The sequence below is a fragment of the Parasteatoda tepidariorum genome, chromosome 9, assembly GCF_982258835.1.
Source record: "Parasteatoda tepidariorum strain Cologne lab strain chromosome 9, Ptep-v5.0, whole genome shotgun sequence".
Lineage (NCBI taxonomy): Eukaryota > Metazoa > Arthropoda > Arachnida > Araneae > Theridiidae > Parasteatoda > Parasteatoda tepidariorum.
Window position 1 is genome coordinate 80,986,926 of NC_141763.1, and position 18,134 is coordinate 81,005,059.

At 32.2% G+C, this 18,134-nt stretch overlaps 1 protein-coding gene across 2 annotated transcripts in view; it reads left to right on the forward strand.

Annotated features, from left to right (window-relative positions):
* Positions 1–284: 284 nt before the first annotated feature.
* Positions 285–18,134, forward strand: part of sfl (N-deacetylase and N-sulfotransferase sfl) — a 97,185-nt gene continuing 79,335 nt past the window's right edge. The window contains exon 1 of one of the 2 annotated variants that reach the window (XM_016048387.5): positions 285–651. The gene's annotated coding sequence lies outside the window, so the exon portion shown is untranslated. The remainder of the gene's footprint in view (positions 652–18,134) is intronic. The other variant, XM_016048388.5, reaches the window with a different exon arrangement.

The window sequence follows — 18,134 nt, forward strand, 5'->3', positions numbered from 1 at the left end:
AAATAAAGTTGTTTTTCTCCGCTTACAAATAATTTTTTACTCTCATCTTGTTACCTAAAACTAATGTAAAATTCGAGTGAGTTGATATTGCAATTAGAAATGTTACTAAATCAATAAAAAAGTTGCGACACGACATTTTACTTGATAAGCAACAGTATCGTTTTTATCAAGTTATTTTATCTCTTTCTCCAAGAAAGCTTACAAAATAATCCTTAGCTGTCTAATTTTTATTTGGCAAAACTTGGCGTTTTACTTCAGAAAACTAACATGAAATGCTCGCCCTTACAGCAACCCTATTTTCAGCCAAGAAAGCATCAAACACGACTTACAAAATCCAGCCAGCAGTTTCACTCAAATCGAAGTTATGTGGTTGTTTGGATGTGCGGCTGACGTGAGTGATAGTGTTTGTGTAAGAAGTGCGGAATCGATAGGGATTTAATACGATTCGTTGGATACAAAATAAACATACACTAGAATCGTTATTGTTCCTGGAATTTCGATTATGTGAAAGTGTGAAAAAAGTAGTTAATATATCGGTTTCTTAGAAGAAACAAATAAAGCAACTTCATACTGGCCTTGGCGATTGTCCTTGAAGCCAAGTTGCATTCCTTGGCATTTTTCCACGTGCATTACACGCATAGAATTATTTTGGTGAGTCATCTCCGCCCTCTTTTTTTATTATGATTATATTAAAATTCAATAAATAGCATTTTATTATGGTTTTCAGGCAATAAACCATACTAGGGTGTTAATTCTTCTAATTTGCTTACTTCCTACAATACAAATGCCGGCTTTTGAATTTCCTGTTTTTTCTAATAGAATTCTTATAAATTTTTCCTTTATTTCTGTCCATTGAGTTAAAATGAGACATTTTAAGTCTTCTTATCTGTTTTTTTGTGTATTTGTATTCGAGAAATAATCATATTTCAGTGGTTCTCAATTTATAAATTTTTTTAGAAAAGAGATTAGTCGCCAACATCGCCAAGTATCTAAGTACCGAGATCCTTATTTACGATAAATAATATTTGGAATCATTCTTTATTGTGATTCTTAAGTAAAATTATTATCAATAGTAATGTTTTCTTACTTTAAATGTCGTAAATATTGTATTAGATCGCATATTATTTGACATTTGGCCAATGTTTACAAGCTAAAGCTAAGCCTAAATGCTCGCTATGTAAACAAAGTAATGATTATCGTAGGTTTTGAAAATATATAGTTTATGATATGAGATTTTTACCAATAGTTTTTATTAAGACTTGTTAATTTTAATTAAAAATGCCTTGTAGGATTAACTTGGTTTATAAAACGTTTTTCTCTAAAAAAGAATATTGCTTTGTTTTGGACAATAACAATATGCAATACCGTTCGTTTACTTTATAATTTGCCTGCTGTATTAAAATCTATCAGTATATGATTAAAGTATGTATGAATAGATTGTTGATTATTCTATAATCATATGATTCTTTTAAATAATGCTTAAATATTATCAGTGTTTCTAGATTCAAAAGTAAACGTTATATTTAGTTTAGTTCGGCTGTAAAACATTGCTAGAAGTACTTTATGATCTCAGGACAACATTCTAAAGCATACCTATGCATATATTGAAGTGCCATTGACTTGAGAAATCTTGCATACCATTATGTTTGATTAAAATTATCTTAGTATTTTTATCTTGTCTGGTGTATCACGATTTTATTTTAGTTATTTTTCCATTTGAATTGCGTTTGTTGTTAAAATTTGTGGATAGATTCTATACTGATTTCCAAAATTTTTTTTAAACCTTAATAAGGAATCTTTATTGTTTATTTGATTTTTTTGAGGCATCACAGTAGAGGCAAAAAAATGCTTTTACACATTAATATAGATTTTTATTTTCTTAAATTAATGGGGAGATTTCCGTATCATGATCTGCGGTAGAATAATTGCCAAGCCTTGGAAACTCCGGGCAGTGGCCCTGTGAGAAACTAAAAAAGACATCACAGAAAGGGACCAATTCGAAAGGTATAACTCGTAGCCATCCCCGGAGCTAACACCTACATGTTATTTTTAAAATTTTTTGCAAGTTTAAAATCTATTTGGCATCTTGGCGATTGTAGTTGGCGAAACTGATCACGATACTGAAATATCCCCCCCCCCCAAAAAAAAATCACAATTCAATATAGTTTGCAGATATTATTTGGGCAATGTATATCAGAGAAATGAAAAAGCATTTGCTTCAGAATATGACTAATGCCGAGAAGTAGAAAGTGCTAAATATTGCGACTTAAATCGCAGCATAAATAATGCTTAGAGCTGAACTATTTTTTGTCAGTTTCTGTATCACAATTTACACCCAGTTCTCGATGGAAATTTTATATACGTGTTTTATATTATTATAATTAGTGCCGTGTTTCATTATGTAGGCATTTATCGTTTATGTATAATTTGAAAATAAACTTAATAAGTTGTCCTTGTTTTGGTGTTTGTAAAAATAAAATTATTGGTATAAAATTATTATCATTGATGTGCGATCTTTCATTTTGTAAATTGGAATTGCAATGTGTGGTTTTAAAACATGTAAATGTTATTTTAAACCACGCTTGCATTGGTGGGGAAATTTCCGTAGTGTGACCTGTGGCAGAATGATCACTAAGTCTTGGAAGCTTCCGAGCAGCAGCTCGATCAAAAATATAAAAAAAATGTCACAGAAAGGGACCAACTTGAAATGTATAACGTAGTCACCCACGAGCAAACCTCAGGGGTCTGTCTAGGTTTTTCTGAGAGGTACCTATTTTGTGAAAATTTAAACATAATTCGTGAAAATTAAAAATAATATTAAAAAATCACAAAAAACTGGTAAAAATGTGTATTTATCGTTTCTTACGGGATACAGAAATAAAATTTTAAAAAGTATTTTGTGAAGCTACTGTTTTTCCAAAATTTGAAGGTACCACTAAATGGTAGTAAATTTGATCTGGACAGACACCTGAGCATCTACATGTTTTTTTAAAAAAATTTGCAAGTTTAAAATCTATTTGGCACCTTGGCGATTGTAGTTGGCGCGTCAGATCTGGATACAGAAATATCCCCTTATTGGTAGGAAAAAGTGTAAAATTCTTTTTATTCCTGGGGTGTTTAAAAAAGACACTTCTTTTGAAAAGGTTTTTTTGCAAACGGCATTTGCATAAGATATTACACATAACTGGGAACTGTATCATTTCTATAGAACAGTTAGAAATTATTTTTTTTTAATAGTAATTTTGCCCTCACGAAATTTGGAAAAAAAAAGGCTACTGCTCAAATGGCATTGAATATTTAGATTTTAATAATTAAGTTGGATTTAATTCAAATTAAGTTAGATTTAATTCTAATTATTCTAATTTCATAATTCCAGGGTGCGTAGCTTTTTTAAAAAGTGCTTAAAGATGCTTATTTTTGATTTATGTTTTTTAAAATCCCTTAAAGGTGCTTTTTTATTCGAGGTTTGTAAAATTTTCTATCTTTAAAAAAGAGATTATTTATTTGCCGTGTCAATTGTAATTGTAAAAAAATGCATTGATTTTCACAATTTTCTCTGTAATATTTATCAGAAACTGGTTATTTTATCATGATTACGTTAAGTTTTTGAAAATGGTTTTGAATTTTATTGATTTTATGTTTAAAAATTAAGAACTTTAAACAATAGAAAAAAAATAATTTTTATTACTTCACATAGCCTAATTATGATTTTTTTTTTTTTGAAAAGTGATTAAAGATATTTTTTGAGTGCTTAAAAAGTGCTTATTTTTTGTTGAAAAATCTAGCTACGCACCCAGTATTCGAATTTAATTATTTCTCATGATGCTACCAGATAAGTTACTTTTAATCAACAAATGTTTTGTGTTCAAATGTTTTCAATATGATAAGCATACTAAACTCAAAATATTTCTCAGCATAAACTGATCTAGACCAAAAAATCATAATTATTATACTTATGTAGTCATTATATATTTTTTAAATAATTGTTATATATTATATTTTTTTAAAATAAGTTATGCTTTATTTGATTTCAATGGGATATTTTTAAAGATACTTTTAAATACCTAAGTTAAAAATTTTGATAAATTTTATAATTATGATTGAAATATTATTCAAAATTAATTGCCATTAGATTTTCAACTATATTACTGCATTAAAAACTGGCTAATACACGATTCATATAAATGCATGAATGTATAAACAGATAAAAAAATTAATTTCATTAGTTTTTTCTTTTTTAATATTCGAAATGGCAATTTTTTTTAATACCTGAAAATTCATAATAAATACTGTTGACTATACAATAACTACTGTCTTGATTTAGAAATATGTGTCCCTATTAAAATAGGGAGTAGGGATCACTGCGATTTTCCTGAAGGTTACTTCTGATTTTTGTTTTAAAAAATAACAAAACTCGCTGGTGATTTTTTGTAAAAAGTTCAAAATCAACAAATACACTGGTTCTTTCTGCAACGTTAAAATAAGGTCCTGTTGATATAGGGGAATAGCCGAAAAAAAAAAGTATTTTATTTAAGTTTTGTGGTATATGAAATTATGTCCATTTATGGTTCATTTTGAAAATGTTCTGAGCAGTCAATTAACAAACCCAAATTTTTCTGACATGACATTTGGCTTCATTTTATGATTTATGTGTATATATATATTTTACTGGACCGCAGATGCATGATTTTCAGTATTTTTACTGTATTCAGTAGTTTTTGATAGGTGTTTTCAGTATTATGTGCAAATTTTTAAATTGAATGTTGACATATTGGCATTGCTATGCCATTTCAGTATTTTTTATGTTATAGTTGGGTCACGTTTCTGTGTACTGTAAACCATTCAATATAAAATATCTCACATGATGAGGATCCGTCACGTTGCGTTTTCTTATAAGATATTAGATAAATACCATGGGGTGAATAAAAAAAAATAGAGAATCAAAAAATCAGTACTGAGAAACACTATAAAATCATGCTCAAAACTGAACGGCATATACCGACACACAATTAAAGAACCAGGTAAGTGACATTTTTAGAGGAATTAATGAATCAGAGAAAATAACATAAAGTGATTATTATTAGTCCCGCCTTCTAATAAATTGGTAATATAATTCTTCGGATGCAACTTTTTCTTTTGTTCTAAATATATCGCTTACCTGGTTAGATAGTTTTTGATTACTATACCTTTTTTTTATTATTTAATATTACTTGTACCACTTTTTTGGTGGCTATTGAAGTCAGCAAAACTAGTTTTTTGTAGTTCATCCCATTAGAATAAAAATAACATGTATATAGCATCACTTGGGTATGATGCTATTGCTCAACTCATGATAGTCAAATTTTACCACTATCAAGTAATTTTCTACGGTGCACATCTTTTTCGAGGGGCCATAAAAAACACTTTTTTCCAAAGTACCAGATTAAAGCTGCTTAGTTAGGGTGCAGTTTTAATAATCCCCAAATATATCAATATATTATTTTATGTCTATATTATTATATTTGGTACTTATTATGTAACCCTCAACATTTGAGTTTTGGGCAAAATACCTACATGTGTCAGTGACTGCCAGCTAAATCTGAATATTAAAATAAGAAATAGAATTCTTATTTTGATAAGGATTTTGAAACATAACCATTTCTCTATCTGACCTTTACTGTTAGAATATTTATAAGTAGTGGTGGAATTAATTCATTACAATATTAATGCACTATCTTTGCTACCACTTGAAAAATAGTTCCTGAAACTGTAGAAAACCTACTGTACTTGTCTAAACTGCACCAATTACCAGTAGTACATATCACCATCAGTAGTACATATTACATCAGTAGTACGATTTTCTGTGGTTTTCCTAAACAAATTTCTGTTAACATTTTCTCCGTTACCTTTTGCTTTGCAGCACAAAGCCTATTTTATTTAAATTAATAGATGTTAGAGTCATGGTGGCTCAGGGGATATATCGTTTGTCTTCCAATAAGATAACCGGGCTTAAATCCCAGCAATGGCTGGTCGATATGAATTTTGTACCCGGCACCGACGAACACATTCAAACATCATATTTTACTTGAGCCAGCAGGCAAGTCAAATGTTTAACTTAGTGCTTGTAGTTGTTTTTGCTGTCAACCAAATAATGACATCAATCAAATAAAATGGATGCTGAATAATTTTACTACAAGAATAGTAATTTCTTTGTTCAGTTTCATTTCATTTAATCAATAAACTGTAGTGCACCCTAGTTTTTTTGCTGTATTTCTATTTCACTCTAATTACCATTAGTCCCGTTTAATTGACTTTTGCAATATTATTTGAAAATTATATATTCCCCCACTTCATATTTTTTTTATCCCTCCACAGGTGGGATTGTAACACAAAGTGAAAATCCCTGAAAGTTCTATGTGCGAAAAATCGATATCAAATTATATACCAAATCATGTTTCATATTTAACACAATTTTTTGAACTAGCATTTATAATTAAATTACCCACTAATGAAAAATATCACGCTTTTATAGTAACTAATTCAAGAGAAAGCTTATAACAAGAATCGCGATATTGAATTTTAAAATCGAGTGAATGTGAATAGCCCTATTTGCAGATTCTGGCGCAACCGAAAAATTGGATTTTAAAACCTCAAAAATACAATTAGCTATATTGAATTTTTGAATCACATAAATAGGAATCACGATGCATAATTTTTAGATCGCGTGAATGGTAATCGCAACGCGTGACTTTTAAATCAGGTAAATACGGAAATCGATGTTTGATATTAAAATCTCGTGAATAAGAATCGCGCTATTAGCAGATTCAGGCGCAATCGAAAAATTCGCCAAACCGAAAAAAGATGAATCAAATTGGTGGAAGAATAACATGTATATAAACGTCTCGTTAACGGGATTTAGCAACATTTTTAAGATTTATGTTTTTAATGCTCGGTCTTCCGCTCATTAAAAACTCGTGAATTTGAAAGATCATGGTCTTGATTTATGCTAAATTCTGCGAATATTCGCGGGAAAATCACTGCTTTTAGTTTTTAGATCCGGAAGAATGATTCGAAAACCCGGAATTCCGGAGTACATCCGGAATACAATTACCCCTTATTCCAGTGGTTCTGCACCAAGACACTTACTTCTCTGTTTTTCCCCCCGAGAAAACATATGCGTATACTTTCTTGAGTGATTATTTAGTCTTTATGTACGAGGAAATATTATTTTCTTGAGAAGTATAGTATATTTACTAATCTGTATATTTCTGTGGGTACTAGAATGTTAAAAATACTTAGTTTAATTCTTTAGTTTTCATATTGTTCTTGGAAATAATACTTGTTTATTTGATTTGAATATAGGTAACTGTGAAAATTGTCTATTCATTTTTACTTTTTGATGTTTCAAATATATTACTCTTTTGCAATCCTAAATATTCTGTTTTGCTGAATTGTTTATCATTATTGCTTAACATTACGTTCACATAATGTAATTCATAAAACGAAAATTCAAGAGAAATAGCACATTTAATCTGATTTGTGGGTTATTGCATGTCTGTTGCATTACCTTGTTTGAGTTTTATTCTTTATTTATACAATTTCTTTTGTTCTGATTTTTGCATTAGTCTGCTGTATTCTGTTACTTGCTTTACATGATAGATTTACTGCTTTGGTTGAACTAATGATAGAATTTTCTACCAACTCTCAACTATTCTTTATTAGAGATGCAAGGAATATTGAATTTGCCGAAAACTGAATATTCAGCCATCATGGTGGCCATATATTTAGGTATTCGGCTTTGATTTCATATTTGTGTACCAAAATCTAGCATGCATTCAGAATATTTCACTAAGTTCTTATATTTTTAGCAGTTTAAATATTATATAATTATCTAATATAAATTATTTTGGAGACAAATTTTTAAAGTAATTGAATATTGAATATAATTTGAAAAAATAATCGGTTAAAAAAAAAAGTTTTTGGAATAAGCTCTAAACAAATTCTCATGCAAAGTAAGACAAATTTTTAAATATTCACTGTTTTATCTTACATTTTGCATTATTTTATTTTAATATGGTATTCATATGCAATGTTGAATAAAATTAAAGATGGTCTCAATTTTATTTGAAAAGTAGCGTAAACAAGAAAAACCTAATGAATTATACTTATAAATGCTTTGAAAAATTCTAAGGAAAAAAAAGATATAACCATGGAGCAGTTATTACTATGTGATATCTATAATTAATAATTTTGTCAATTTTAGTTACAAACATTCTTAGTTAAACTTCAGCTTTATTATTGTTAAATTATGTGGTAAACATCACTATAAACTAATAGGAAAGGAATGGAGGAGATCAGTTTTTCTTTAAAATATTACTTTGTATTATTCATTTTGTTAGTTCAATCCATTCGCTATTGTTTGTGTCATCTTAATAATCAGGTTAAGTGTGCGTGGTTCGAAATGTTTATTTTGATTGAGTCATGTTGCTAACAGCCATGCGATTGTTGTTCGGGCGGTATGTATATTGCTTTTTTTGCGTGTCATGTGGAAAGTTCTCATCGATCCGCAAAATAACAATTAACTTATACTAGTTTGAGGTGTTTATTGATTTGGATACAACTGTCCGAGGAAAAGCGAGCCTTTGAAATATTGCGGCTGAAAAGCTTTGATTTAGTGTAAGGATTCTTTTAAGACTTCGTATTATATTTTTGTTTATAATTAATAGGCGGAAGCTATGATTACTTATTTTGTGTTAACAAATTAACGTGATATGACGCATGCCTGCTTTTGTGTTAAATTCTTCTTAAATTCTTCGAACTGTTATGAAATGGTTCAATAACGTTAATGTGTGCGATATTTATTTATATATGTATATACGAGGCCTGTCTAAAAAGTATCCGACCTTTGGCCGGAAAAAATATTTCGAATACCTCACGGAGTGGGCACTCTAATCCACTTTAAAGTAGGCCCCTTGTGCTTGCACACACTTAGACCACCGAATTTTCCACAGCAGGAAACACCTCTGGAAGTGTTCTTATGGAATGGTGTTCAGCTCCGTCGTCGCTCTCCGCATTATCTCTTCTCTACTCTCAAAACGGGATCCTTTCAGTGGAGTCTTCAATTTTGGAAACAACCAGAAATCGCAAGGAGCCAGGTCTGGATAGTAGGGAGGTTGGCGAACGGTTGTAATTTTATGTTTGGCTAAGAAAGTGTGGATCGATTGGGATGAATGTGCAGGGGCGTTGTCATGATGCAAGTGCCAGTTGTTCGCCGTCCACATGTCTGGTCTTTTGAGCCGAACTGCGTCACGGAGTCGCCGAAGAACATCTTGATAGTACTCCTTTGTCACTGTTTGTCCTTCCGGTGCGTATTCGTGATGCACAATTCCACGGACATCAAAGAAAACAGTCAGCATCACCTTGATATTGCTTCGCACCTGCCACGCTTTCTTCGGTCTTTTAGAATCGGGATGCTTCCATTGCGACGACTGTCTTTTTGTTTCTGGGTCATACCCGTACACCCATGACTCATCTCCAGTTATCACGGTGTTCAGAAACGCAGGATTAGTGTTGGAGGCGTCCAGAAGGTCCTGTGCAACGTCAAAAGGGAGGTATTTATGTTCCGGCGACAACTTGATTACGAATTTCGCAGCCACTCGGTTCATGTTCAAATCTTCACGCAAAATTGCATGTGCAGAATCTTGACTCATTCCAACCTCCTCTGCAATCTCCCGCACTGTCAAACGACGATCTGCCATCACCAAATTTCGCTACCTCTCAACATTAGCTGCACTCAGAGCAGTTTGGGGCCTGCCACAACGCTGCTCACCCTCCGCTGATGTGCAGCCATCTTTGAATCGGTTGAACTACTCCTTAATTTGTGTTAAACCCATCGCTTCTTCTCCAAACGCCTGCTGAATCTTACGAATTGTTTGGCTTTGAGAATCACCAAGCTTTTGACAGAATTTGATGCTGTATCTTTGCTCAATTCGTTCAGTCATCTTCCGAGAAAACTAAATCCGACGAAAACTACGAATAGCATCTTACTTGGCGACCACCAGCCAGCGATTTGCACAAGCGAACGCGGTGAAAAAATTCAAGCATGTGCATTAAGGTTCCTCCTTCCACCGCGCAGTGCGGCGCCGCCTTAGAATCACTACTTTGCGCAAGAAAAATTAAGGTCGGATGCTTTTTAGACAGGCCTCGTGTATCCTTTATTTTGTATTCTTTTTTTTTTTTTTTTTTAAAGAAAATACTGTCCAATAGTTACTAATAAAACCTGTCAGATTGTCGGAATTATATTTGTATTAAAATATGAGATCCACACAAAAAATAATAGTTTGATTCATATTAAAAAATTTATCAATAATTGATTTTCTAAATTAAACAAATTTCAAGGGTGAATTATTGTTTCTCTTAGATCTAAATAAATATGTAACAAAAAAAATTACTTTTTAAAGTAAACATTGTTAATTTTCATAATTATTGTGCAATTCTCAAGTAATGATATAGCTCATTAATGAAAAAATGTTGTTAATTTTCATAATTATTGTGCAATTCTCAAGTAATGATATAGCTCATTAATGAAAAAATGTGATTGAACTTCAACGCCTGCTTGCTTGAAGAAAATGAGTTGTTTATTTTTCAGTGGTTGGTGTGAAAAAGATGTACAAGGTTAACTGTTATTTTAATCTTGTTTGCTGTAAAAAATAAATGAATTAAACGAAGAAAAAGAAATTGATGATTGATTTAATATATGAGAAAGAAAGGTACATTTTGGAGTCTGTGAGCTATAAAATTCTAGTAAATGATTGTGTTAATTGATCAAAAAAATAACTTCAGTCTTGAAATATTTTTTGAGTGGCACCCATGTACTTATATTTATGTTGATATACTCTAATATTTTATTATATAATGCAATTATCTTATATACTCTCCTGAATTTGCATACCCAAGTACAACCATTTAATAAATCGAACTTTTTCCTCTCCGCAATCGCTTGAATATTTTATACCTTCTCGTCTAGGTTATTATTTCTGCAAACGCCATATTTTCTGATTAATTGGTCATCATCTGGCTGTGTTGCACCGGGGTGGACGTTATATTTTTCAATAATACGGGCCACAGCTGCCTAATTATATGGTCTGGTTCTGCCGCTAATGAATCGTGCGTAATTTACCCTCTTTCCGAGCCAGGCACACGAAACTTCGTTACAGAGTACTAACTCATTGAGCTCTTAAATTTATGATGAAAATGTTGATTAACCTCCCCTTGGAGACTGAATTTTTATCTCAGTTTGTATACTTCGAAATTTTATGCTTCAACAGTGCAACAGCAGTTTAGTGCGGGAATAACGGCTGTTAATTTTCTTTTGCGGTGCAGTTTTATTGCTGAGTCTGTTCCTTCGGAGTTTTTAGTTGGGCACTTTATACAGTTCTAATGGAACTTTTAATCGTTTATCGATTATAATGAGTAATTTGCGCATTGTGTTGGAATTATTTCGGGTTAGGTTATTGGCAGTGTTATTGCTATTGATTTTTCTTTTACTGCAGATGTCGAGGTTGTTGGTTGTGAAATTATGGCGAAACACCGATTTTTGAATTTAGAGTTTCAACTCAATATCAGGGGTCTGTCCAGACATTTTGCGAAAGGTCCTGTTTCTGTAAAATCGTGAAAAAACTATTCATAATTTGTGAATATAAAATAAGCGTTAAGTTGCATTCTTCCAACCAGTGTCCTGCATTTGTGAATTTGTGCAAATAGGGTCCTCTTATTGCAAAAATAAGTTTTCAAGAAGTTTTTAAATTGTAAAGAGATACAAGATTGCAAAAATTTCTAGAAATCTTTTCAAGAAATTTTTGAATTGCAAGTACAAGATTCTACTCAACAATTGCTGCTACTAAATTAGAGATGCAACATACAAATATTTAGTATTTAGCATATACTGCTCATCACGAGTAACATCATTACGAGTAATTTTTTCACAATTTTACAAAAACGGACCTTTCACAAAATGTGTGGACAGACCCCTGAACATAAATTATCACAATGTTATTGTTTAATTATTCAAAGTGCAACTTTTGATGAGTTCGATGAGTTTTTACTTCGTTCAAAGTGAAATTTTTGATAAGTTGGATAAAATTAAATGAATCCGTTGTTTTGTGTTATACTTATAATTGTTATCTATTGCTGATTATTCACATCCGTAGACGCGTTTTTCACGAATAAGATTTAGGTGTAATGTTCTTATTTTATTCCCTTAATTCTCCTTGTTTCTATTTCGGTCCCAATTAAATTAATTGGAATTTTATTTCTCAATAAATAATTTTGATGCGTTTATTTTTGTAAACAACTTTTTATGCTTACTTATCAGGGTACTCCAGACATCGTTAATTAAGAGAACCTTGTTTTTAATCTGAAGCACGATGATTAGTTAGTATGTTCAGTTGTTTACGTATTTATTCTCAGTGTTAATTAAATTAGTCACTAATTATTCATCTTGTTTATTTCGTTGAAAATTGACGTCAGATACGGCGGTTGTTTTTTTAAAGTTATCTTGATTTGTGAAACTGATATTTGGAATGATGCCAATATGAAATTGAAGAGCAGCAAATATTATTTGTAGCTATTTGTTCCGTATTTGTATCAAAATTAGTTGCAGTAAATTTAAAAAAATATTGTACATACGTAAGTATGTTGTTTTTAAAAGACAGATATTTCTTCTAGAATTCTTTCATTTGGCCATCGTTATCGCCATTTTTTTCATCGATCCGATGACTATCAAATTATTAGCGGATAGTCCATTTCTTATTAAAGACAAGAATTTTTTTTTAGTTAAATCGCTTCTCTTACTAATTTTTTATAACAAAAAGAAAAAAAACTAGAAATTTTTTTTTTTTTTAATTTCATTGATAAATACAAGGAATTAAAACAAAACATTCTAAAATTTTAAGTTGAAATTTTGATTTTTTTTTTCATGTGTAAAAAAAACATTTAATTTACCATCAGATCCCTAGTTATCTTGGGTAAATGAAAAGAGGTAAATATTAGTCTTTGTATGATAGTTTTTAAAACAAGCGACAACAAAATGACTAAAATGCACAGGTGACTAAAATGCAATTATATTTGGCATAAGGCGACTATGGCAACTTTTTTTTGCCAGAAAAGGCTGAAAAAGCAACTATTTTCAGGAAAAGGAGACTATTGGGAGACTTTTCTGTGCTCCTAGCGATGCTCTTTTTTCTTCTTCTTTAAAGCATAAATTGGGTGGAAAATCTGCACCCCACAAGATAGTTTCTGAACACACTGAACTTTTTTTCTTCTTTTAAACATTTGGAAAATTTTGATTTGCAAATTTGAGTGTTCTCTTTTTAATTCGTTTAATCTGCACAGATTCCATTGTAAGTCTATTTCATTTCTCGATCGCCTTTTCAAAGATTGTTGCTGCGAAATTCTGCATGATTTAAAAAAAAAAAAACAATTTTGAATACGATATTACAATGCATGAATTTCGAATTTGAGTAATCACTTTTCATACATATAAATAAACATTAACACTTCTATAAAAATTATCATATTTGCCACCAACTTGACTGAATGATAAATGACAATTAAGTCATTAACAAAATTTTAGTTATATTTTTGATGAATTTTTGTTCGTATTTAGGCAACTATTTTCCAAGTTTTTGGCTACTATTTTCATGTTTTAGGCTACTAAAAGCAAGAATTTTGTTCATTTTTTTCTGTGGCAACCCTGCAAAGTGATACTTTCCAAACGCCAGTAAAGTAATACGCCATTTTTTTAAAATATTTTTTATTTGCTTCAGGCTGGGTAAAAACGTGAAAACAAAACGTACTGACAAATTTTGCTACATCCGAGTTTTCTCTGGATAATAAATATTTGCAATATATACATAACCTAGTTAACTCGGGATGATCAGTGAAGCGGTCAAAACTGTCATCCCTGGTAATTATGGCTAGGGGACTTGGACTTCTTTTGTTGGCTAAATTTCGGACTATTATTTTAGTTGTACTTTTATTTATTGTTAATTTTCATGAGAATATTCAGGGGTCTGTTTAGAAGAAATTTGGGTCTGTCAACGGACCCTTCACAAAATATCTTTTCATCAAAACCAAATATCTAAATACCAAATATTTGTATGTTGCATCGCTAATTTAGTAGCTGCAATTGCTGTTCATTTTTTAAAATTTAATTTTTTAAATTATAATTTTACATTGTTGAGCATAATCTTGTATGTCTTTACAATTTAAAAACTCCTTGAAAAAGTTTTTTTTCTTTGCAATAACAGGACCCTATTTGCACAAATTAACAAAAGCAGGACCCTGGTTGAAAGAATGTGACTTAACGTTTATTCTATCTTCACAAATTACGAGTAATTTTTTCACAATTTTACAAAAGCGGACCTTTCACAAAATGTCTGGACATGTTTCTTATTACTAATATTCAACTCCTTAGCCTTGTAATTTTTATCCCAACCCAGAAGACAGGGGAACTCCTGGACTGGGAGAAATTTGCCTTCGGGGAGGAATTTTTGATAGAACCAACCCGTAATTGCGTTACATAGAGAAAAAAAAAATCGCGAAAACCTCTCACGGTTAGCTTGACAGCGAAGGATTGCCAACCCATGATCCGTCTATCACTGTGGTGGGTGCGAGCCGGGTGCGGATTTCGTATCGAATGGCCATTACTGGGATTCGAACCCGGTTCACCTGTTTGGAGGGCGAAAGCTTTATCCCGTGAGCCACCACGGCTCTTGTGACAGTTTATCGTTATTAAATAGGTATGAAATTTTTTTTTTCGTGCGTCATTATTTGAGTATATCTGCCTTAATTATTGTTAGTCATTAAAGATGCAATGGGAAACTTTCGTGCTTTTCACCATTATTGTACTTCCGCAACTAAAGGGTTGGCAAAATTTTTCAAACTTTAGAAAACTTCGGTCGATTACAAATGGTTGAATTTAAAACCGAATTTGAGTGAAGCGAAGTTGAAAGACGGAATAAGAAAATGGACTTTTTGGCGTAACCAGATGTTCGATTGTTCTAACGCTTTTGTCATCTAAATGTAAATGCTGGAACTTACTGTACTAAATTTTAAAATGAGCGGGAGAGACGTTGCTGCCATTCTCCATTTTAAAAAGCTTCCATTGACATGCAAACCCCTCTTTCACGAGTATTTCTCAAAATTTTATTTTTAACGTGATTTCTGCCGTTATTTCTCGTGACGTGACAGTCAAAATGTCACTTTTCTTTTACTTTTAAAGAAATTTCTTTGTGTTCGCAGAAAAAAAAATAGCAGCCACCCATTTTTTAGGTAATTTCAACGAGTGATAGTTCCAATTATAAAATTACGAACTATTATTATTAATTTGTGAATGACCCATTCTGTTTATTTTCAAATTGATTCCAAACCATTATTTCAGAAAACTTTATTACCGAAAGAGGAGAAAGAAAAAGTGCAAATTGAAAAGAGCCACTGATTTCCGGGGCCTGATCTAGAAAATCAGGGGCACAGAATTGTCAACAGCCCCATAGTTGTTTTTTTAAACCATATTTACTTCTTGTTTAATTATGAAGAGTTCATAAGTTATTTATAACTTAAATAAATTACGATATATTTGTAAATTTAAGGTTATACTTATTTCAATTTTTGTTAACTTTTATTTCTAAACTGCTGTTTGTAGAAAATGCAACACCATGAAAGAATCATCAGAATCAAATGAAATTTAATGCAGAAACGACTTGTACTGATACAAATAAATGATGAAATTTTCAAAACAAAAGAAACAAATTAAGCGTCCGAAATCAGTATTTGGTGCAGCCACCACGCGCTGCAATAAGTGCTGCTATACGACGTGGCATGGAGTCAAACAGATGTTGAATATCTGCTTGAGGAAGAGAATTCCATATCGCTTGTATGCGCAACCAAAGTTCGTCTTTGGAAACTGCAGGACGCGGATCACGAGTGAGACGCCGACCAACCATATCCCACACGTGCTCAATAGGCGACATATCCGGCGAATAAGCAGGCCAAGGAAGAAGTTGCATGCGTTGTGCTGAACAGAAGTCTCTAACAGTCCGCGCAACATGTGGGCGTGCATTATCCTGCTGAAAGATAGCTCCAGGGATGCCTTGAAGGAAAGGAACGACTTCGGGCTGTAGCACTTCACGGTCGTATCTGTTGCTATTGAGATTACCCTCAATTCGTATCAAATTGGATCGTCCATGATACGAAATCGCACCCCAGACCATAACTCCGGGTGTTCGACCACTATGTCGTTCAATAATACACTCAGGAAGGCAGCGTTGACCGGCATAACGTCTAACACGAACACGGCCATCATGGGTCCACAAATTGAAGCGTGATTCATCTGAAAAGACAACTTGGTGCCAATCAGCTCGCCAGTCTCTGTGCTCAAGAGCCCACTGCCGACGCAGCCGTCGATGATCCGCCGTGAGGGGAATCCTGTATAATGGCACCCTTGCACGCAATCCACGGCGCAGCAGACGACGACGAATTGACGAAGCCGACAATTGTACACCTGTAGCAGTAGACCAATGTGCTGCCAGCTGCCTGGAGGAAGCTGTGCGATCATTCACCGCCATGCGGAGCAGGTGTCGATCATCGCGCTCTGACGTCACCTTCTGTCGTCCAGTGCCTGTTTTTCGAGTTGTTCGGTGCTCGTCGGTCCACTGCTTCCAAACTCGCATCACTGTGGAACTGTTCCGCTGCATACGAGCTGCTATTGCGCGATAGGAAAATCCTCCTTCTCGAAGGCCGATTATCCTCCCTCGTTCAAACTCCGTAAGTTGCTTGAATTTCTTATTCTTCCGTCGTGGAGGCATACTCAGGTCTCACTAAACGTTTGCCACTAACAAATAATCATAGACTATTTTCAACGTCCCGCTACAGCACTTTATTTATACGCTTTCAGCATCAATTCAGAGGGCGCTGCGCGCGCCACGCACGCGCGATGGCTCTGAAACTTTATTAATTTGCATAATATCCTATAATTGACATTTGCTGCGAATTTCATTTGATTCTGATGATTCCTTCATGGTGTTGCATTTTCTACAAACAGCAGTTTAATAGACAATTCTTAAGACACAAAAAGAATACTCAAATATACTATAAAAACACAAGTAGAATATATTTGTAACATTTAGGTAGATCCCAAAAATGTGCGGGCCCTATGCTTGGGCCACTTAGGCCTTATGATAAACCAGGCGCTGTTGATTACCACCGATTTTCCTTAATTTATACTTATTTTAGTTTCGATTATGGAATTAGCACAAAGCATAGCAAATTATTACTGAAATGCCATTACTCTCAATATTAATTTTTTTTAAAAATAACTTGCAGAATATATTCTTATTTTTCTTAATCTGTTTAGATTTAAATAATTAGATTAGTTTTTTCCATGTTGCCCCAGAATGCAGTGTCTATAAAGAATAAAGTTAGCAGAATAAAGTTACGTTTAGTATCAGGCTTACGTTACTCACCGCAAAACTTTATTTCCTTATGCAACTTATTCTAGATATAGCTTTACCAGCTTTTAGAAAATTAAACTATCGCTGTTTGCTTGGATGTTTAATTCTATTATTGATCTTAAATAACAAGTAAATATAATTAGTTTCCGCTTCCATAACTTAATAATTTTAACCAAACCATGTCCACCAAAACATTCGGATTTAAAGACGTAGAATTTTTATTAAGCATAGTTTACATACTTTTTTTTCATTATTTTGTATTAATTTAGGTCAAAATAAGTAAAAAATATTATATTTTATGAAATACAGCGTGAATCATCGGTTCCTTTATACGTTAAGAGTAAAATCTTCCAATCAATAATTTTTCACATTTGCTCTTATTTAGATTTATTGAAGAGAAACAGTTTTCATTATTGGAATTTCTTTAATTTACAAAATCAATTATTGATAAATTTGTGGAATATGAGTAAAAAAGAAAAAAAGATTTTTTTCAAACTAGTATTTACTTTTTTTGATTTTATATTTAAATGCAAATATAATTCCGATAATAAAAATAAAAAAAAAATTAGTTACCAAAAACTATTAAGACTGTTTTTTAAAATTAAAAAAAAATACCAAAATGCTTTTCCTTATGATTAGCGTTAG